The sequence below is a fragment of the Gopherus flavomarginatus genome, chromosome 5 (genome assembly GCF_025201925.1).
Source record: "Gopherus flavomarginatus isolate rGopFla2 chromosome 5, rGopFla2.mat.asm, whole genome shotgun sequence".
In the NCBI taxonomy this organism is placed as follows: Eukaryota; Metazoa; Chordata; order Testudines; family Testudinidae; genus Gopherus; species Gopherus flavomarginatus.
In genome coordinates, this window is record NC_066621.1 from 87,004,562 (window position 1) to 87,027,577 (window position 23,016).

At 43.4% G+C, this 23,016-nt stretch overlaps 1 protein-coding gene across 3 annotated transcripts in view; it reads left to right on the forward strand.

Annotated features, from left to right (window-relative positions):
• The window catches only part of CSTPP1 (centriolar satellite-associated tubulin polyglutamylase complex regulator 1), a 160,700-nt gene that overhangs the window by 31,905 nt on the left and 105,779 nt on the right, over positions 1-23,016 (forward strand). The gene's annotated exons all lie outside the window — the stretch shown is intronic.

The window sequence follows — 23,016 nt, forward strand, 5'->3', positions numbered from 1 at the left end:
CCTGAGGGAGGCTCTTGGAAGCAGGCAGGGTACATGGAGAATGGAACTGGATACATGCTGATTATGTTGTGGCAGTGAATGCTGAAGTTGAGTAGGTTAGCCAAGGGCTGCCTGAGCATGTTTCAGAGATGTGCTTATTAAGGACAATGGGTCAAATTCAGACCTGATTTAAAAGCGGGCAACTCCTGTTGGCTTCACTAGTTGTGCTTGCTTATTTTGAGGCTGAATTTTGCCCAGATAGGACTTCTATTCTGTTTTACTACTGTATCTGGGTCATCAAATATTATCTATCTTTGAGAGCAATTTATTTTTTAATTCATGCTCTCGTTCACAGACAGGGAAAAAGGGAAAGTCTCTAGTTGTACCAGCAATACGCTCTTTCCCTTTGAAGACTGTAGTGGGACTGGGCAGATGTTCTGAAAGAAAATGGGTTGGGACAGAGAGGGGAAGGTTGCATTTTAATACGTTGAGACTGACTCTTATTGAGCTGCCAGGCCAGGTCTCCGGGCCCTCTTCTTTGTCATATTCCCAAACAGAGGAAATGGGATATGGGACATATTTCAAGGCATTTGTGTATTGTAGCTCTCTGTGGTAAGAGGACTGGTTCCTTGTGGTACTTCATCCCTCTGATTCCCATCAGTGTCCTTGCTGATGTGCTCACTTTATCCTCCTATCTCTGTGGATTATCCATTGTGCTGTTCAGTCTTGTCCCAGCTGTTCTTTTTGTTTTCTGTCTGTGATGGGGTACACAAAACCCACTCTGGGCAGCCAGGGATTAAGGAACTGCTCTGAACTCAGACAGCCCTGGCCTGCCACATATGTAGGAAATGCTCCAACTGGAGGAGGAGTTAAAAAGCAGAGGAGCAGCTCATTTGGTGGCAGACCAGGGAAGAGAGCAGACCTGCAACCCCAGCAAAGGAGAGCTGAGGGAAAGGCAGAATCTCTCCTGAAGACAACTGCCGAAAGGTCCCTCCTGAAGGAGGGGAGAACCTACTAGAGAGAGAGCGCCTGAGAGGGAAGCATTCCCCCTTCCCTCTCATAAGACTCAGTTTTGTTAATTCCCTTTTACTTTGTTTGGACTACCCCAGCAGGGAAAATCCCTAGGCCTGAGCTGGCCCAGGAGGGTGGGCCATACTGCAGAAAGAGGCAATTGCTGCCCAAGAGAGGAAGAGAGCTACCATGGTACATGCAGCCTCCAGAAGGTGCCTTTGTGGTGAGAGGATGCCCTTCATGACGCCAAAACCCAGGTAGCGACTTTGGGACAGTTGCAGGCAGGGTGACAGGAAGTGGCCCAGGGAGGGCAGCCTTAAGCAGCCCCTGGCTGTCAGATCACTGATAGCCCTCAAAGGGCTGTGGGTTGAAGCTTCATGAAGTGGGAGGGCTTGAGCTCTCCTACTAACATCCCCCCTGCAGGTCACGGGCCTAAGCCCTGACCACTAGGCAAAGCTACCAACCAACCTCCAAGTGAGGACCATCACACTCTGGTTCTTGTAAAGCTCCCTTTATTTGCTTGGTATGTTGTTGCCTGGCTCTTCCAGACCCAGTTACCATTATATATGGCTCAGCATAGCCCACAATGCTGATGATCACTGATCTCAAGAGACCCCAACTGAGATGTAGCAAAATGCAAGATTAAAGGGGACCAACAGATATACATGGAAGATATAAATATGGAATCAACAAGACACATACTAAAGACACATAGGAAAGAAGATTTCAAGATGTTTTTGAAAGTAGCGTGAGGAAGAGAATAAGAAATGTCTGGAGGAGGGATTTACAGCCTCAGTTAATGTCTGGTTTCTTGCTGATAGAAGATGCTACGGTGGAATCCCTAAAAGATAGCTAGTACCAGAGCACAGACATTCTTCATGGTGAAGTTCAACAAGGACGTCTCATGTGTGTCTTGGTCCTCACCATTCTGGGTTTTAACGAACAAGTGCTGCCAGCCTCTCCTCCCTCTGCCACATTATGGAAAAAGACAGTAGGTTTGGAGTTTAAAAATCAGGCAAAATTAATGCAAATGAATTCCAGGGGGCATTACAAATTCTGGTATTGTGCTCAGTAGTGTAGAGAATAAAGAAGACATGAACCCTGAATTCAAGTTGTCTGTCTTGATTCTAAAATGGAAAAAGAATTTTTATTTTATTTGTGTATTGTGATGTTTCTTAGAAGTTGATTTCTCCAAGGGAGGGGGAGACAGAAATTAAAATCCATTGTTAGGTGCTGTCACTGGATTCAGATTAGTACATAGTGGGAGGTGATGGGGGGAGCCTTGGCTTGCTTTGACAGGAGGTCCAGCAACTCCTTCATTGGTGGTGAGCCTTTAGTGGCCAGTTGAAGGCCTCTTACTTACAGATTGACAGAAAGCAATGAAAATTTGAGCCACTGACCTTTTTGCTGGGGGTGTGGCTAGGTTGTGCCTAGATGTCTGAAGGACACTTTTTTTCCCATTTTTTTTTCCTCCAGGTCTAACCCTGATTCTGAATTTTGATTCAGTGAAAGGGGTTAACACTTCCTCCTCCCCCCACAGTTTAACCCTAAAAATAGTCCCTCTGTATGAACAGCCAGTGTCAAGAATACAAGGTTCCTATAACACGATCGTGGATACTTCTGTGTCATGAACAAGTTGCTGTGATGGAAGTATGGTGCTTCCTATGGATACACAAGGTTGTGAGGCACCTCACCCCCACCTGCCCTCAGCGTGAAAAAGCCTTGTCTGTGCCTGCCATCTGTCAGCTCCCTGACTTTATTAGTAACTGGCAACGCAAGCACTTCCCTCCATGCCTCTGCAGGTCCCACTTTCTCTTTACTGCAGTGTCCAGACTCTGATCGCTGGACACACACAGTTACCAGACCCGCTGATCCCAAAGGAACAATACACCACAGCTTACCAGTTACACCATAGAACACAGCTCCAATTAACACACAGCCCTTGGATTTGTTTATAGAGAGAACAAATTTGAAATTGAGAGAACAGAGATTCAAATGATAGAAAGCAAGAATATTGGAAACAAAAGGTTACATATAAAATGAAATCAGAGAGTGCATACTAGAGATTCATCTTAACTATCAAGACACTCCTTGTCTAAGTTCAGCTCACCCCAAGCCTGGCTGTGATCCTTTTTTCGTGATGCAAACACAATGTCAGTTCACTTCCTAGGTGGAGGACCTCAGGTGTTTCCATGCCTTCTCCTGGTATATCAGACTACTTCTTGGATCTTGGTCATGAATTGGACATCCTCCTGCTTTGTATTTCTTCCTGCCTGTATATTTTGTGATCTCCTTGACTTCACAATCTTGATTAGTTGGTGATTCCATATGCAAATAGATTTCCAGTGTAAGACACACAATGGTCAGCCAGGGAGATAAGTGCCTCCTATCCCTTGTCTGAACAGAATCTGTTTATCACCCTTTGACTTATCTTACATACTTTAAGAACATGATTTGGTGTGTGTGTGTGTGTGTGTGCGTGCACACACATCCTTACATATTATCTGTACATACATTTCACAATGGTTAGGATAATCCATGTGACACAGGCTTTCAGTAGAGACCTTACGTGACCCTCTTTAGCAAACTAGTATGTAGCTACCAGACCCAGGAGATCCCTCTAACCCTTCTGCATGCCTGTGCCCTCTGTTAGTCGGCATCAAGAGGTCCTTGGATCACAAGTAATCCCCTGCTAACGGGATTGCATGAGTGGATCCATGTCATAAGGTTATTGGGACAAATTAAGGTTCAGCCTGTGGAACTGATACAGGTAGGAGACACCATACTGTGACTGATGCATATGGCTTTCTGTGAAAAGTGATGTTCAGATTGTTAACCTTTCTCATCAACTCTGAATAAGTTCCCTCAATAAGCAAGGACTTGAAGGAAGAGAGAGTGAACAAAACTATGACCTTCGCCTGTCAATCAGACTTCTCTTTTATCATGGTTGAGAGGGAGGAGGCTATGACACATCCAGCTGGCATTATCCAGGCACTCTTCCAAAGCAGATTTGGTTTGCACCTCCTTTCAAGTTCACTCCTCGGGGCCCTTTTAAACTTCTGGTCACCAGTAACTTAAAAATTGAATGACGATGAAAGAGCCCCTCCCTACCTCTTTGAAACTGTTTTTAGAACGTTTCTCTGCAGTATTTCTTCATGTTGGATCCTGCTGCCCAGACCCTCTCATCTCCTCCCATTCTGCTCTTGTTCCACCCTTGCCTACGGTACTCTTTTGGTTCTTGGTATTTTCAAACAAATATGATTTGTGCCTGTAAATGTAGAACATAAGTGTTTGCCAGCGTGTACAGCTCTGAAAGATCAAGATGCCCTGAACTGAGTTCGTTTCCCTGATACTCCTGAAAAGGGGATATGAAATACCAGAGGGCTTTTGTGTTCATGTTGAATACTCCATAGAGCTGTTGACTGTTTCCATAGGACAGGAAGAAGTTATCAGATGCTTCTGTCCCTTTTGTTCTGGTAATTAAAGTAGAACTTGCCATTGTTAGCAAGCCATACTCAGTGCCCCGGTATCAGAAAAGAAATAGGCTAAGAAGTAATTCTGATAGTTGTGAAAGCTCTCAATGTAGGATATATGAAATGTGGGAGATTTCTCCACTTTAAAGGAGCATAATTGACCAGAAGAAGGGACCTAGATATCAGCAGTGTAGGGAGCTGTCTATCATGAGAAAATAACTTATTCTGGTTCCCCAATCTCACTTGCTTCCCCTGCCCTTTGGAATCCCCCATGGAGCCAAGGTCAGGTTGGGCCCAGTGGTTTACGCTCATTGTATGTCTACATTGAAATTGGGAGGTGTTTGCAGCATGTGTAGACATACCCAAGCTCACTTAGATCTAGCTAGACCAAAGCTAGCTTGAGCAACAATAGTGGAGTTGAGGCAGCACAAGTGGGGGGACATGGGCTAGCCATGCCTGCCCAGGATCCTGAGTAAATACTCAAGTGAGCGCTGCCTGTACTGTCCCTTGCTATTCTTACCCAAGCTAGCTTTGAACTAGATCAAAGTTAGTTCAGATATATCTACACGTGCTGCAGTCACACTCTCAATTGAAGAGTAAACCGTCCCTTATGTGCTAGGGCTCTGCCATGCCGGTCAGTTTGATAAGGAACTCCAATATCTTTGGCACAAATTCTATTGATGCTCAATCTGAAAGACTTGTTTTTCCCCCGCAGTATTATCCTCCCTTCCAATGAACCTCCTATTGCTGTGACCTCCTCTAGGTGAGAGGATTGGCGAACACTCCCTTTGAAATGTGTGCACACCATTTTTGGTGAGATGGGAGGACTCAATACAGTGTGGCTTTCTGGCCCCTTTTTCCCGCTTTTCTTAGCCTTCCCTACTTTAGCGTGGAGAATGAGAGACAAAGCGAGGGTTTTGTAAGACCAGCAGGGTCAATCTAGAGAAGCAATGGTATGTGTGTTAAGTGCCTGGGTACTGTAACTTTTTAATCTGCCTAGGTCCTGTGTTCTCAAGTTTGTAAATCCTAGAGGAAAAGAATCAAGTGAGTGTGGTGAGGAGGAATGAGAGATACAGGATTATCTCACAGAGCCAGAAGTTCCCATACTCTTTTGAGTGTGCACCATCCTCTCATTTGCCATGGCACAGCTCCTAACCATCCCCTTCATGATCACAGAACATCTTTGTGCCATTTACAGAAACAGCTTACGTGAGCAACTAATATCAGGAAAGCATTTAATGTATTTTAGCATGTTTTAGTGTTATTTCGAATATGGAAACCATGTGACCAGCCAGCTGTCTATATTAACGATCAGCATATGCTCAACAGACCTCTAGTGTTTCATGAAACATAGTTTGAGAACCATTTCCTTGGAGTAAGAGGAAGTTACGTGATATATATTCCACTGCTATCCATGGCCTAACAGTAACTGCCCACAGGAGAGAGCTAACCTTTATCGCTCAGAAATATCTTTTGAAAATAGAGCTGTAGCCTTGGAGGATGGTTTTTCTCCTTCGCTAGTCTCATTTGTCCCAATCATATGGACATCTGCTTTCAGTCTTGAGAGTTCCCTGAGGCTCCTGTTCTAACACACTATTGGCTGTTACAGGAACAGGGCTCAGTTCATCCTTTTGCAAATTAATCCAACTCTCTCTCATAGCTTTAAGAGCACAGCTCTGCCTCTCTCGTGGTCAGCCCTGATTTTACTGATCTTCTGAGAGGCTACTGGTATTTATTCGTTAAAAATCCCAGAAATCTCTTTGCTTTTGAATCTCCATGAAATACAGACTTTCCTGAAACCTTCCATGCAATTAGGCTAATGTTGTTTTACTTCAACAAGCTTGACTTCTATGCATCTAAAAGGGACTTGTTCCTTCTATACATTATTGATCATGTCGTTTCTTGATCTTGACTTTCCCTTGACATTTAAGGCACTGCAACGAGGGGAAAGAAGCCCCCCTCAACACATCAGATACATACAACCTACCTATTTGCTGACATCCCTTTATATATTGCCTTCTTGCCCATCTCTGGCTTCACCAGTGATGCCAGTGTTGATTGCTCGTGTTTTCTCTTCCCCCACAAATGGCTTTCTGCTTTCTTCCATGCTGCTCCGTGCATGGAATTAAATTAATATATATATAAGAACTCTGCATTCTTCCCCTTCAGATGCCTCCTCGTAACCCACTTTTGTTGTGTTACCAACAAGAAATTAGCCATCTGACGATGGCTGAATTGAGTGGCAGATGGGGTCAGCTGACTTCATTTATTTATAAAAGGAAAAAAGAAAAGCGCTTTCAGCTGACTTGGAACCATCAGTCTGTTCATGCCATTAACCTGTATAAGCATGTGTTCTTATAACTGTCACTGTCATCTTTCCTCTCCCTTCCATCACTGATGTCTTCTGGCTTGTTTGAGATGAGATTTTAAGCTCTTCAGGGCAATGACTGTGCCTTCCTCTGTGCTTTACAGCACCTAGCATGAGGGGCATCAATCCTGGTGAGGGCTTGTGTCTGCAGTACAGACAATGGACTGGTGGGGGGAAATCTTCAGGGCACTGATGATCCACTTTGGGTGGGAAAGAGAGACCCTCAGAGCCGAACAGCTCAATTGCTGTCATAATTAAAACTATTTAGTGAGATTGAAAGCCTTGTTTTAAATTTTGGTTCACATTTTTAGGAGCTGATGAGGCTCTTGAATTTCTCCCACATGATCTATGCCAGGGAGCCCCAAGCAAATACGCAGTTTTTCCTTCTCTCTCTCTCTCTCTCTCCCCACAACTATTGCAAAGATGACAACATTCATTCAGCTCCTCAAACACCCACCAGGTCCCTGCATCTCTTCTGCTCTAGTGAGGAAATGACAGGATTATGACACGCGGACTGCCTGGCTGCACTGAGCCATGTGACAGATGTGAAACTACTGCTGTCACCAACCTGACTGTGAAACAAGCCTTTTGGCTAGAAATCTCCACTGGGATTGTGTGCTGCTGATTTTTGACAGGTCTGCTGCTGTGTTAGCTGTGATTCGCTGCTCCCTAAGGGCACCGCTGGCTGGCGGGAATCTGCCACTTCTTCACTCTCCAATTATCTGTGGAAAGAGGCTGACGGAGTCTGCCACTTCTTCACTCTCCAGTTGTCTGTGGAAAGAGGCTGATAAATTTGCATGAAGACAGGCAGTTCTGCTCCTGTGTTTAAGGTGTCAGAGTAAGGGTGAATCTTGCAGCACATGTGAATAAGACACTTAGAGAGAGAGGATCTAACCCAGCCCTCTGAAAATCTTGCCACAGAGTATGGTAGAGAAGGGGTTGCAGGCCTCTGCAATGTACTCATGTTACTTTCAGTGATTCCAATGGAGAGAACACTTGGAGTGGAATGGGAAGGTTACTGTATCTTTGTCTTGCTTAAAGATGGGGGAAAGCCATTTGCTTTCTTCAGAAACTGAATTTCAGTTCACGATCTCTGCTTTTTGAAAACATTTTTCCCAGTGAAGGTTTATACAGATGTTCATGGAAATGGATTCGGGGTTCATAGCTCAGATTCACTTTGTGACGAAACTAAACTAGTTTCGGGCAGAAGGAGTGGATTTGCCATCTGAATGGAGACCCATATGCTATAGCAAGGGTTGGCAATCTTTCAGAAGCGGTGTGCCGAGTCTTCATTTATGCACTCTAATTTAAGGTTTCACTTGCCAATAATACATTAACCTTTTTAGAAGGTCTCTTTCTATAAGTCTATAATATGTAATTAAACTATTGTTGTTGTGTATCAAGTAAAAAAGGTTTGTAAAATGTTTAAGAAGCGTCATTAAAATTAAAATGCAGAGCCCCCCGGACCGGTGGCCAAGACCTGGGCAGTATGTGTGCCACTGAAAATCAGCTCGCATGCCGCCTCCGGCACACATGCCATAGGTTGCCTACCCCTGAGTTCTAGGATAATTTGATAGCAGCAGCAGCAGCAGCAGCAGGAACTTGCACATCCCACGTTCAGAGTGATGGAGCCCTCTTTTCACTTCAGTGTTGCTTCCTCCGTAGCAGCTGTCCCAATAAGTACTGGCCTGTTAAACTAGGCAAATACACTGTCCTTTTCTTTGGCAGATTGCTTATGTTTATGGGAATAACACCCAGCAATTTTCCAGTACAGATTTTATGTTCTCCAAAATATATTTACAAAATATTGGAAAATGAGGCTACTTCTTCCCACTTATTTGCAGATTTTTATGTGTGAACAAACGTCCAGATGAATCCAGCTATGTGTAATCAAATAAATCAAAAAAGAGAAATTATTCTGACTTGTTGATTGGGAGTGCTAGATTGTCAAGTCTCATTGTCCAAAACCTAAGGTTAGTACTCCAGATCTGTCTGTGACCACTCATTTATTAACTAGTGCTTTCTGTGTAAAGATAACTGCTGAAAGGTGTGCGCACATGCGCTCTCTCATGTTGTTTTTCTGCTGAGAGAGAGACTCACTGCAAATAAACCTTCTTTTCTGCATGCATTTATTTCATCATTGGCTTTATTTGTGGAGTCACATCCAGTATGTAAGGCTGCTACTGGTATCGTGTAATTCAGTACAGGCTGCTGTGGTTTGGGTGTTTAGTGACTATACCTGCTGAGTGGTGGAGGATATGCCAGATACCTTTTGGAAAGAAAAGCAATATCCACAAAGGAGAAACTCTGTGTGGCACTGTTACGTTGCAGCTAGTTCTTGGCTGAACAAAGGCAGGGGAAGAAAACCCTGAACCAAATTTGCTGCAACTCAGCTCTGCCCTCCAGCATTTCCTGCATCTGTGCTGTTTCCAGATGTCTTGGACTCCAAGCCTTTGAGCCTCATCAGTACCACAGAAGGGGATGTTCTGGTCCTAAGACAAGCCTCTACCTCCCTATTTTTTTGGCACGTACACCTAGGCAGAAAAGTTTAGGTACAATGATTTCTTCTTTGAACTTGCTTGTTGGAATGTGAGAACAATATGCACTGGTATATCAAATGATCTAGAGGAGTTCAGTGGCTTAGGAAGTCTGCCATTATTGACAGAGAGCTGGAGAAGCTTGACATCAGTGTAACTGCTCTCTGTCTGAAACCAGACTAGCTGACACAGGCTCCCCACACAAGATGCATTACACCTTTTTCCAGTGTGAAAAGAGCAAACAAGACCCCAGTGAGCATTGGTTAGGTTCTGCAGTCAAAAATTTTTTAGCACGGATGGTAACGACACAAGACCAAGGAAGGTCTCTCCAATTCATTATGAATCTCTGGAAAGCTGTGTCATTGATTTATCTCTCCTCATTGAATGCAGATGCATCATGGAACACGCACAGACTGAATATCTACATACGTCAACCTCAGCTCTTGGTAAAAGCTCTGTACAAGATAGATTGGTTTGCAGCATACTCTGAAGAAGTGCTTGCAGGTGTAGGTGGAGATATGCTGTGCATTTTGCTTCATACATAAACCCTTCTCGTGATGTGTGGTAATTGCAGATTGGCTAAGAGTGCATTGTCACAAACATCAAGTCAATGTGGTCAATCATACTGGCTAAATTTGTACGAGAAGGTTCAAACATCCATTGAGAATGGAGGTCTAAGAGGTATGTATGATTTAAATCAAGAAAGAAATAGGTCCTTCAGTCAAGAAGACTGTCCCACTCAAGTCACTTAATGGGGACGACATCATTGAAGAAGCAGACAGACGCAAAATTTATTTGGAGCACAATTGCAAACTCTATTAATTGAAAGCACTTCTTCAGAAACAGTTCTATATCAAGCTCTTCAACAGTCAGGAGCATTGGGACTTGCATTTACCACTATCTATAAATGAGCTTGAAAAGGCACCTGTCTCCCAAGCACTGGGAAAGGCTACAGGAAAAGATGGAATTCCAGCTAAAGTACTGAAAAAAAGGAGGACAGGTTGTGCTTAACCATCTTCATAATGTCTTGCTTGCTGAAGGGAAGGACGGGTACCAGAAGACATGAGGATGTCAACAGCATAACATATAAGAACAGAGACTATCAGAGTGCTTGCAACAGCTACAGAGAAATCTCCATCCTTAGTGTTCCCGCTACGGCATTTGCATGGATTATTCTCAAAAGAGACTGCAAGTTCTTGCTGAACGCATATATCCAAAGAGTCAGTGTTGCTTCTGTGCCTGTCGATCAACGATCAACATAACCTCTGCACTTAGTCAACTTCAAGAAAAGTGTCAAGAATAAGGAAAACTTCTCTACATTGCCTTCATAGATGTTATAAAGGTTTTGACCTAGTCATCAGGAAGATCCTTTTCCACTTCCTAGAGAGAACTGTTTGCCCCCAAGTCTTCCTCAGTCTGATTTGATCCTTCAGTCTGACAGCTTTGAAATCTTCAGTGGTGTCCAACAGGGATGTGTGTTGGCACACAAACACTTCAATATATTATTCTTTCTATTGCTTTGTCATGCTTTCTCAAGTAGCACTGAGGATGTACATTTCCATACAAGATCATGCATATTCTGTTTATGTGGTCACTTCTCTGTAGTGACTTATTTCAGAGATGGATGCAGTCAAACATTTCATAGACTAAGACCTTGTCTTCTCTTTTTAGATTTAAATTGGATATTTGTTTCATTACTGTCTTTGTGAATATCCTAGTGGTCCTCGAGATCTGTATATTGGAGAGTTCTTTCTCTGTCTTGCAATTCTGACTGTAAAGCTCTTCTCTTCTTTCCTTCAATTTGTGATGTTGGAGAAGTGAAGGAGCTCTTGGGCCGTAGATGGTGAACAGTAGCTATCTCAGTTGCCCTCCCTCCACTGAAGAAGTATAGTGAGGAACTCATCATAATGCAAAGGAAAAAAGACATACCACAGTGAGGTCATTGCTCAGCAGCATACCTCCATGTTGGCAGCTCACTCTCTGGGAAGCCATTTATCTCTGCTCATCACCTGTACTAATGGAATGCATAGAAAAATAGGATGATCAGATAGGAAGTGTGAAAAATTGGGACAGTGGAGGCGGGGCGGGGAAGGAGAGGGGAGTAGATGCCTATATAAAACAAAGCCCTGAATATTGGGACTGTCACTATAAAACTGGGACATCTTGTCACCCTGTAGAAAAACCACATGTCAAAAAGGTAAATAGATACACATCCTTAACCATAGATTCTAGGGTCAGAAGGGACCAATGTGATCATCTAGTCCGACCCCCTGCACAAAGCAGGCCACAGAACCCTACCCATCCACTTCTATAACAAACCCCTAACCTATGCCTGAGTTATTGAAGTCTTCAAATTGTGGTTTGAAGACCTCAAGCTGCAGAGAATCCACCAGCAAGTGACCCATGCCCCACGCTGCAGGGGAAGGCGAAAAACCTCCTGGACCTCTGCCAATCTGCCCTGGAGGAAAATTCCTTCCCGACCTCGAATATGGCGATCAGCTAAACCCTGAGCATGTGGGCAAGACTCACCAGCCAGCACTCAGAAAAGAATTCTCTGCAGTAACTCAGATCCCATCCCATCCCATCACCAACCACTGGGCATACTTATCTGGCGATAATCAAAGATCAATTGCCAAAATTAGGCTCTCCTGTCATACCATCCCTTCCATAAACTTATCAAGCTTAGTCTTAAAGCCAGATATGTCTTTTTCCCCCACTGCTTCCCTTGGAAGGCTGTTCCAGAACTTCACTTCTCTAATGGTTAGAAACCTTCGTCTAATTTCAAGTCTAAACTTCCTAGTGTCCAGTTTATACCCATTTGTTCTTGTATCTACATTGGTACTAAGCTTACATAATTCCTCTCCCTCTCTAATATTAATCCCTCTGATATATTTATAAAGAGCAAGCATATTCCCCCTCAGCCTTCTTTTGGCTAGGCTAAACAAGCCAAGCTCTTTGAGTCTCCTTTCATAAGGCAGGTTTTCCATTCCTCGGATCATCCTAGTAGCCCGTCTTTGAACCTGTTCCAGTTTGAATTCATCCTTCTTAAACATGGGAGACCAGAACTGCACACAGTATTCCAGGTGGGGTCTCACCAGCGCCTTATATAACGGTACTAACACCTCCTTATCTTTGCTGGAAATACCTCACCTGATGCGTCCTAAAACCGCATTAGCTTTTTTAACGGCCACATCACATTGGCGGCTCATAGTCATCCTGTGATCTACCAATACCCCAAGGTCCTTCTCCTCCTCGGTTGCTTCCAACTGATGCGTCCCCAATCTATATCTAAAGTTCTTATTATTAATCCCTAAGTGCATGACCTTGCACTTTCCACTATTAAATTTCATCCTATTACTATTACGCCAGTTTACAAGGTCATCCAGATCTTCCTGTATGATATCCCGGTCCTTCTCCGTGTTAGCAATACCCCCCAGCTTCGTGTCATCCGCAAACTTTATTAGCACATTCCCGCTTTTTGTGCCAAGGTCAGTAACAAAAAGGTTAAATAAGATTGGTCCCAGAACCGATCCTTGAGGAACTCCACTAGTAACCTCCTTCCAGCCTGACAGTTCACCCTTCAGTACAACCCGTTGTAGTCTCCCCTTTAACCAGTTCCTTATCCACCTTTTAATTTTCATATTGATCCCCATCTTTTCCAATTTGACTAATAATTCCGCATGTGGAACCGTGTCAAATGCCTTACTGAAATCGAGGTAAATTAGGTCTACCGCATTTCCTTTGTCTAAATAGCCTGTCACCTTCTCAAAGAAGGAGATCAGGTTGGTTTGGCACAATCTACCTTTAGTAAAGCCATGTTATACTTTGTTCCAATTACCATTGACCTCAATGTCCTTAACTACTTTCTCCTTCAAAATTTTTTGCAAGACCTTACATACTACAGATGTCAAACTAATAGGCCTATAGTTACTTGGATCACTCTATCTCCCTTTCTTAAAGATAGGAACTACGTTAGCAATTCTCCAGTCATACGGTACAGCCCCCGAGTTTACCGATTCATTAAAAATTTTCGCTAACAGGCTTGCAATTTCATGCGCCAGTTCCTTTAATATTCTCGGATGAAGATTGTCCGGGCCCTCCGATTTTGTCCCATTAAGCTGTTCAAGTATGGCTTCTACCTCAGATGTGGTAATGTCCACCTCCATATCCTCATTCCCGTTTGTCATCCTTCCATTACCCCTAAGCTCCCCATTAGCCTTATTAAAGACTGAGGGAAAGTACTTATTTAGATATTGAGCCATTCCTAGGTTATCCTTGACCTCCTTTCCATCCTCAGTGTGTAGCGGTCCCACTTCTTCTTTCTTTGTTTTCTTCTTATTTATATGGCTATAGAACCTTTTATTATTGGTTTTAATTCCCTTTGCAAGGTTCAACTCTACTTGGCTTTTAGCCTTTCTCACTTTATCCCTACATGTTCTGACCTCACTAAGATAGCTTTTCTTGCTAATCCCACCCTTCTTCCACTCCTGGTAGGCTTTCTGCTTTTTCTTAATCACCTCCCTGAGATGCTTGCTCATCCAGCTTGGTCTAAAACTCCCGCCTATGGTTTTTTTCCCCTTTCTTGGGATGCAGGCTTCCGATAGTTTCTGCAGCTGCGACTTAAAGTAATTCCAGGTCTCTTCCGCATTTAGATCCACAAATTCTTCAGTCCAATCCACTTCCCTAACTAATTTCCTTAATTCTTTAAAGTTAGCCCTTTTGAAATCAAAAACCCTAGTCCCAGATCTATTTTTGTTTATCCTTCCATCTAGTTTAAACTGAATTAGCTCATGATCACTCGAACCAAGGTTGTCCCCTACAACCATTTCTTCTATGAGGTCCTCACTGCTCACCAAAACCAAATCTAAAATGGCATCCCCTCTTGTCGGTTCTTCAACTACTTGATGAAGGAATCCATCAGCTATCACATCCAGAAAAATCTGAGCCCTACTATTCTTGCTAGCACTTGTCCTCCAGTCTATATCTGGGAAGTTAGTCTCCCATGATCACACATTTCCCATTAGTGTTTACTTCCTTAAAAACATTAAAGAGGTCTCTGTCCATCTCCAAATCAGATCCCGGCGGTCTGTAGCACACCCCAAGCACTATCTCAGGGGAGGCTCTAGTAGCTTTCTTTCCCAGTGTGATTTTTGCCCAGACAGACTGTCTTGTCCATTCCATCACTTCTTATTTCTTTACAGTTAACTTCCTCATTGACGTACAATGCTACTCCACCACCTTTTGCCTTTATTTCTATCTTTCCTAAACAGCACATAGCCTTCAATACCCGTACTCCAGTCATGACTACTATTCCACCACGTTTCTGTTATCCCTATAATATCCAGTTTCACTTCCTGCACCAGTAGCTCTAGTTCCTCCATTTTGTTCCCTAGGCTCCTCGCATTAGTGTACAGACATCTTAATTTTTGCTGTTTGGCTTCACTCACATTCTGTACCCTATTAGGCACAGACATTCTACCACCAACATCACCTATTAGTCTGTTATCTACACTACCCTTCCTCCTTATGCCAATTCTTCTGTCCACGGCTGTATCCCCTCTTACGTTGTTTACTTCCCTCTCAAGGTTAAATTCCGGCGTGGAGATCTCCCGAACATCTCCCAACCATCTCCCCCAAATTTCTAGTTTAAAGCTCTCTTAATCAGGTCACCGAGCCTCCATCCTAATCAGGTCAGCAAGCCTCCATCCAGATGTGGTGAGAATATTTTATAGCCTTTGACACACAATCTGTACTACTGTGTGTAAAGCAATAATCTTCCCTTTGTATGCTCATTGTGTTTCTTGGTCCTCCCACTTCTATTTATTTGCTATTTCCAGCCTTCTGGCCCTTGCTGGTATCTGCAGTCTTTGGATCTCTAACTTGACCGGTCTGAGCTTTATGGCTGCCATTCTGGAATACGTACCGGGCTGGTTCTATAAGTCTGCACTTCCCTCAGTCTCAGGCTCTGTGGATGGCTCATTCACATCATCTTGATGTTTATGTTCCATGAATTGAGATCTCATCCCATTCCTGTTTCTCTCTGCAGCATTCAAGCTATCAGCTGTACACAGTCTTTCTTTATAAATACTGCCTGTTAAGTTTAGTTTGTCTTTGGTTTACTTATTCTGGCCTCCTTTTGTTCTGTTTCCCTTATCTGGAATGAACAGAAAATAAATGTAAACTTTTTGCATTTTGTTTCCAATGTTCTCCCTTGTTAATCTCTCAGTATCTGGTATAAAAGTATCCAGAGTGTGACACTGAGGCTACGTCTCCACTACCCGCCGTATCGGCGGGTAACAATCGATTTCTCGGGGATTGATTATATCGCGTCTTATCTAGATGTGATATATCGATCCCCAAACGCGCTCCTGTCGTCTCCGGAACTCCACCAACGCGAACGGCAGTAGTGGACTCGACAGAGGGAGCCGCGGACGTCGGTCCCGCGCTGTGAGGACAGTAGGTAATTCGATCGAAGATACTTCGACTTCAGCTACATTATTCACGTAGCTGAAGTTGCGTATCTTAGATCTATCCTCCTCCCCTAGTGTAGACCAGCCCTTAGCTAACCAACAGTTTTGGGAGTAGATCCTACCAACTAAGCCTCTTCCCATGGATGCCTAGGTTTGTAGGGCACATCACTGCCACCTGCCCTTAGCATGAGAGGCTTGTCTGAGCCTGCCAGGGGTCAGCTTCCTGACATCACTAGTCACAGGCAGCAGAAGCATTTATCTCTCAGCCCACATGGGCTCTGCTGTTCCTCGGCAGTGTAGCAATAACCACAGTCCAACCTCTGAGTCCTTTGAGAATCTCCCTGGAGACCAACCTCTGATCCATTGGACTCTCTCAGAACTACATATCCTCTGTTCCCAAAGAAATAGTACGAGTTACCAGTTATAGCATAGAACATAGCTCCGTTTAACACACAGCACTTAGGATTTGTCTATAGCAAGTATAAGTTTATTTAACAACAAAAAATAAAAATAAAAATTCAAATTATAACAAGCAGGAATACTGGAAACGAAACAAAGGGTTACATATAAAATCATAACACACATACTAGAACCTAAATGTAACTAATAGGACATTATGTCATAAAATCAAAAACTGTCCCCACATCCTTCCAGTATATTACAGCCAAGCTTGACTGTGATCTTCCATTCATGAAGCAAGCTCACTGACAGCTTACTTCCTAAGTGAAAGATACAAGGGTGACCTTTTGCAGCCCCTGATATATCAACACAATCATTTGATTTTTCTTTGTCATAAACTGGACACCTTCCTGCTGTGTTCTTTCCTGTAGATTTTGCAGGCGTTTATTAATTTCTTAATCTTGATTAGCTAGTAGTTTAGCATTCAGATAGTTATCCATTGTGAAGCACACAATACTCAGTTGCATATAACCAAACAGATACATGTTTCCTGCCTGTGTGAAAGGAACATGTTTTGTCACCTTCTGGTGACCTGCTTTAACTCTCAGACCCTGAGAACGTAATTTCCAGTAGAGGTATATAACTCCCTTAAATATTACCCTTACATACATTTCACAATGGTTATGATGACCAGTGTGTCACTGGCTCTCAGTAGACTTCACATGCCACCTTTTAGTGAATTATTATGGATAAAACTGATCCAAGGGTCCCTGTAAATCTGTATGCATCCCTGTGCTGTCTGCCAGTTGGCATCAAGGGGTTCCTAGGTCACACTGGCTCACATGCTGTATGGAGCAGATTCTCTACAGTTGTCTGTATGTATGCTCTGAAGGACTTCACCATTAAGCCACCAAAGGTATATTCAAATCCGCAGCATTACATATGAAAAAGTAGGAGCAACAGGTAATTGGATACAGGGTTTTTTTTAATCATGTGTTTAGGATAGCTTTTGCGTGATTCTTTAGAACATGTTTTATTGTTTTCTGAAAGGGAGACATTGTGGAACACATTGACAGAGTTTTTCTTTCTCTCCATAAAAAAGATTGTTGTCCAGAGCTGTGTGAGGCCATTGTTGAAATACTTCATGGCTCCTGCATTGGCCTGCCCTATATGCTCCCCTGTCTGAGGCCAGAGTAGAATTTTTGTTCCAAATTTGAAGTGCATCAAGACAAGGGATTCATGAATAATGCACCCTAAAAAAATAGATGTGTTCACCAGAGTCCAAGAAATCTGCCATTTTGTTGCTAAGATATAGCCAAAACACAGAAAGCAGAAAAGAGAGAACTTGGTTTCCTAGGCTTTTCTAGATGGAAATCTTATGTTCAGTACCAAAGATTGATTAATTCAGTTTTGAAAGTTTTATATTTTGAAATATCATGGTGGCATTTTACTGATGGTGAACTATTTTTGGCTCACTGGGAATTTCACAGACTAGGTCAGAACAGCAGGAGATGCTATGCAGAGAGGAGTTGTTCGCTCCCTTGGTCACCTGACTGAAGGGAAGCAGAAATCCATTCTGTAATATTTATTTTTCTTTAATAGACATTTTTATGGAGTTCACCATTATAGTTTCTGAGTACATTGCAAACAAATCCTCTTAACTCCCTGCAACGCCAGGAAGTCTCCTCTTCATTTTATAGATGAAGAAAGTGAGGTACAAAGGCTATGACTTGTCAAAAGTTGTGCAGTGAGGACTTGGATCTTCCAACTCTCAATTCTGTGCCTCAACCACAAGAGTATCCACACACAGTGAAAGTCACTGTACAGCTGAAGTAGAAACGGTCTTTTCTCTTTCCAGTGTGCCGGATCATAGCTGTATATTAAACAAAGCATCAGATACCTGGTAAGGGTTAGAAGCCTCCAGTGTTTGCAATACAATGGCAAGTTTTTATTAGCCTGGTGCTTTCTGGGGAGGAGTAAGGAGAGTGTAAGTTATTGTGGGGAAAGTTGGGCCGTAACTTGTAGTGACCACCATAAACTGTCCGCACCAGTACTCAAGTGGCCCCCTGTCTCTGGTGGGTGATTTACCGCCGAGTTTCAATTCTTTGCTACTTTTCTTTTTAAAATCCTGTCAGCCTGTCCCTTCTGGTCTGTGTGCTAGATTACCACCTGGAATTGCACCTTATCAGTCTGAAAGTACTAGTGCTTAATGATTGATGCTTATCTCTGAAGCTCCCTTCGCTTTTTCTTAAGCACCTTCAAACATTTCTGCATGGCTACTCACCCTTTTCTCTTATACCCTCCTCCCATCTCCCTGAATACTGGGTTTCCCAGCTTATAACTCTTAGAAGAAGCTTTATTTCAGAGTAAAAAGGGTCCCCCGTATGTGGCCTATTATATCCATATCGGCTTGCTTATCCTTTTCAGACAGCTATTGTCTTTTAATAGGGTCTTGCCTGGTGTGGGGAGTCATTAATTCCTGCTATATAAGAATGGCCAGCTTGAGTTACAGCTAGCTGCAGTATGGTGCTCTGATCAAAAGGCTTCTGTTGTTTTAGAAGTTTTTTCTTTTTTCTTTTTTTTTTAAATAATACCCTGGGCTAATAATTCAACACAGCAAGGTCATTGCAAGCTTTGATTTGAGAGCCCAGGGTGTTAAATTACTGACCTAGTATAGGAAAGGCAAAGGGGAAGAGGGTCTTTTGTTTAAAATCCTCCCCTTCTTTAGAAGCCATAACCTTGGCTTGGAGGGCTCCTTCTGCTAAAAAGCAACATCAGGAAGCTGGCTCACTGCCTACTCTGAGCTGTGTCACAGGTGCGACTGGTTCATTTCCTCTTGAAACATTACTTGGGATCATCTCCATGCCACCTATGTTCTCTCTGCAGAGTCAAACCCTATCGTGAGCCCAGGCCAAGCAGCGTGAAAAAGATTTTTTTACTTTTTGAGCCATGTCCCTTTTCAGATGAAATAAACTTGTGGGTAGGTGAGACAAGGAAAGATCTTTGGAAGCCTGATATTACAGTGCTATGTGGTCCAACCAAGCTGAATATTCGATGTGTTAATTATCACCTCACATCTACCCACAGTTTAGTAAGGATTTCTCCTTTGTTAAAGCTAATTGTCAGAAATAAATCCACAGTAACTGTTTCATATCTTCAAAAACAATGTATCTTAACATTATTGCTGCGATTTAGAGGAATTCCTCAAAATATATTAACTGCATTAAAGGAAGATGTCGTTCTTTCCTGAGGCTGACTTAATTGTCTTTAAGTCATGTGGGAGGCTCAAGGAAAAAATGCAATTGATGCAACAGTTTTTTACTGAGTGTTTGTGAATATGCCACCTCTCTTCTCCAGTATAGGTAACTAAATGAACATTCCAGTGATTGGCTACTTAGTATTATATTTACTTCTAATGATTTAACAGCTATAGAATTGAGGCCTTAAATAAGAATAGTATGTGTGAGAGAGAGAGAGAGAGAGAGAGACTATTTCACTACCTTCATCGGTGAATAGGAATGTTGTCTGTCTCAATGGACGCTGCCATCTTAATGATACTTCTCCACAGGAGCTCTGTCGGGTGATGCAAACTAGGGCTGAAAAGGACCAGTTTTACCATTCTAAAGCATTGCAGATTGGAAGGTTTCTGATATGTCATAAGGTAATCACTGTCATTTTAACACTAAGTGGGGATAGTTAACAGTCATTAATTAAGTACACACATTGTTTTTAAATGGCCTGAGTTTTGAAACCTTGAGATTCCAATGCTTTCTATTAGCAGAGCTAGTTCTGTCATACTTCTCATCATCAAATCAAGATGGAAGCTTCCTGCTTGATTCTTTCTATTTGACTCTTACTTTTGTTGTAATGATTTACTCTGCTTTGTAATTAGATGTTGTGATTAATCTTTCGTCTTACACTGGAGTTTCCCTTTAGAGATAGCTTGCCACCTTTGCTTTGTGCTCTTGGTGAAAATGAATGCAATGCTCTGTGAGTCAGGGAGCCACAGTCCATTTGCCATGCTTCTCTTTTGATAGGGGAGGGGTCCTGTGAATTAATTCAGTGCTTTACATTGGTAACCAAAGGGGGGCCACCTGCCAAGCTCTTCTGTCCTTCCCTAGGACATGAGGTTCTCTTTGCTTAGTGCATTTTGGCTTTGCCTGTTTCCAGCAGGCAGAGAGTAACTAGTGTGGTGGGTTTCTATTGGGATGTTACCATAGCATCCTGGGTCTTTTGCAATCTATTTAGAAGTCCAAAGGTTTGAAAAGAGTGCTTGAAAGTTTCTGAACTCTGGCAGGATGCCGAAATGTAATAACACAAAAGACAAAGCCCCATTGAAAGCTGCTTCTGTTCAGAAAAGCAGCACCTGAGTGCTGGAGTTCCCAGCACAGCCTTTTGTGAGAGCCTTGGCTGTGTTATCACCATGTCCTCTTGAACCCTCTTTCTTCCTCTTGTGCACATCCACATGCCCATCCCACAGGCACAGTGAGTGCACTGCAAGATGCATCATTCTCAATACTGGCATCTTAAGGAGATTCCTTTCAGCAGTTTGGCTGCTCTGGGCCATTTAAAGACAAGGAGTGAAAATGCACAGATCTCTGATGAAGTCCTCCCTGCAAAGGCCTTTCACAACTTCTGGAGCCAGCCAAGTTCCTGGGGTTTATTTTTCTCTCCTCTCCCTCGTTCACTCATTGCAGTGATGGGAAAGGCAGCTTTACTACTGCCAGGATTACCCACTTACCTAAAAAAAAACTTTGGCGTGAAGCACAAGTGCTTACAGTATATTAGAGTGAACTAATGAGGGCTGTAGTTTAATTTCTGGTGCAACTAGACAAATCGGGAATCCCATCCATGGTAACTTCAGTTAATGTGCTAATTTGCTTGCCTCCCTTGAAGTTTTTTTTTAATTAATTTTTAAAAAACCAAGCAACTTTTGAGCTTCTTACTAGGTCTGAAATCAGTGGTTTTTGAAGCATATAGAGCAGGGGTGGGCAAACTGTGGCCTGGGGGCTGCATCTGGCCCTCTAGATGTTTTAATCCAGCCCTCGAGTTCCCACTGGGGAGCAAGGTCTGGGGCTTGCCCTGCTCCAGGAATCGCGGCCAATTGGAGCTGCAAGGATGGTGTGTGTGGATGGGGCAGTGCGCAGTGCCGCCTGGCTGTGCCTCCGCGTAGGAGCTGGAGGGGGGGAATATGCTGCTGCTGCTTCTGGGAGCTGCTTGAGGTAAGTGCCCCTCAGAGCCTGCACCCCTCTTGTACCGCAACCCCTTACCCCACCCCTGATCCCCGTTCCTTCCTCTGAACCCCTCGGTCTCAGTCCAGAGCACCCTCCTGCACCCTGAACCCCTCATCCCAGAGCCTGCACCCCCAGCCAGAGCCCTCACCCCTGCACTCCAACCCCCTGCCCCAGCCTGGAGCTCCCTCCTGCACCCTGAACTCCTCTTTTCTGGCCCCACCCCAGAGCCCGTAGCCCTAGCTGGATCTCTCACCCCTTTGCACACCGCAACCCCCAATTTCTTGAACATTCATGGCCCGCCATACAATTTCCATACCCAGATGTGGCCCTTGGGGCAAAAAGTTTGCTCACCTCAGTATAGAGTTTGCAATTCTTTTTAATTCCACAGGGCACACATGAAGATGGCTACACCATATAGTAGAGGTGTCATAAACAGATAGTTAAGGGTTAATGCCTCTTTTACCTGTAAAGGTTAAGAAGCTCAGTGAACCTGGCTGACACCTGACCAGAGGACCAATAAGGGGACAAGATACTTTCAGATCTTGGTCGGGGGGAAGTCTTTGTTTGTGCTCTTTGTTTCAGAGGTTGTTCGCTCTTGGGACTAAGAGGGACCAGACGTCAATCCAGGCTCTCTAAATCTTTCTGAATCAGTCTCTCATGTTTCAAACTTGTAAGTAACAGCCAGGCAAGGCGTGTTAGTCTTGTTTTTGTTTTCTTAACTTGTAAATGTTCCTTTTTGCTGAGAGGATTTTACCTCTGTTTGCTGTAACTTTGAACTTAAGGCTAGAGGGGTTTCCTTTGGGCTATATGAATCTGATTACCCTGTAAAGTATTTTCCATCCTGATTTTACAGAGATTATTTTTACATTTCTTTCTTTAATTAAAAGCTTCCTTTTTAAGAACTTGATCAATTTTTCCTTGTTTTAAGATCCAAGGGGATTGGATCTGGACTCACCAGGAATTGGTGGGGGAAAGGAGGTGGGGGGGATGATTAAATTCTCCTTGTATTAAGATCCAAGGGGTTGGATCGATGTTCACCAGGAACTTGGTGAAAAAGCCTCTCAAGGCTGCCCAGGGAAGGGAAGGTTTTGGGGGGACAGGAAGTGTTCCAGACGCTGAAATTTCTGGATGGTGGCAGTGTTACCAGATCTAAGCTAGTAATTAAGCTTAGAAGTGTCCATGCAGGTCCCCACATCTGTACCCTAAAGTTCAAAGTGGGGGAGGAACCTTGACAAGAGGTGAGAAGCAGTACTTCATATAGCTAAAGGAATAGATAGTGTTTTCTGTTTTGCTGCTTTTCAGTAAACCAAAACCTCTTCTTATTGGCTGCTTGAGGACAAAATGATTGGGTTTGAAATAGCCTTGTTTACTAGGATGTGTTGATTCCCTCAAGTGGACTCTGACTGCTCACTTACCTGGATCTAAGGGGGAAGGGGACTGGCCCATGGAGGAGACTCCTAGGACGGGGGTAGTCAATTATTTTTTGTCAAGGTCCAAATCTATTGGTCAAGGTATAGTCAAGGTCCAGAGTCCAAAGAAAATAAT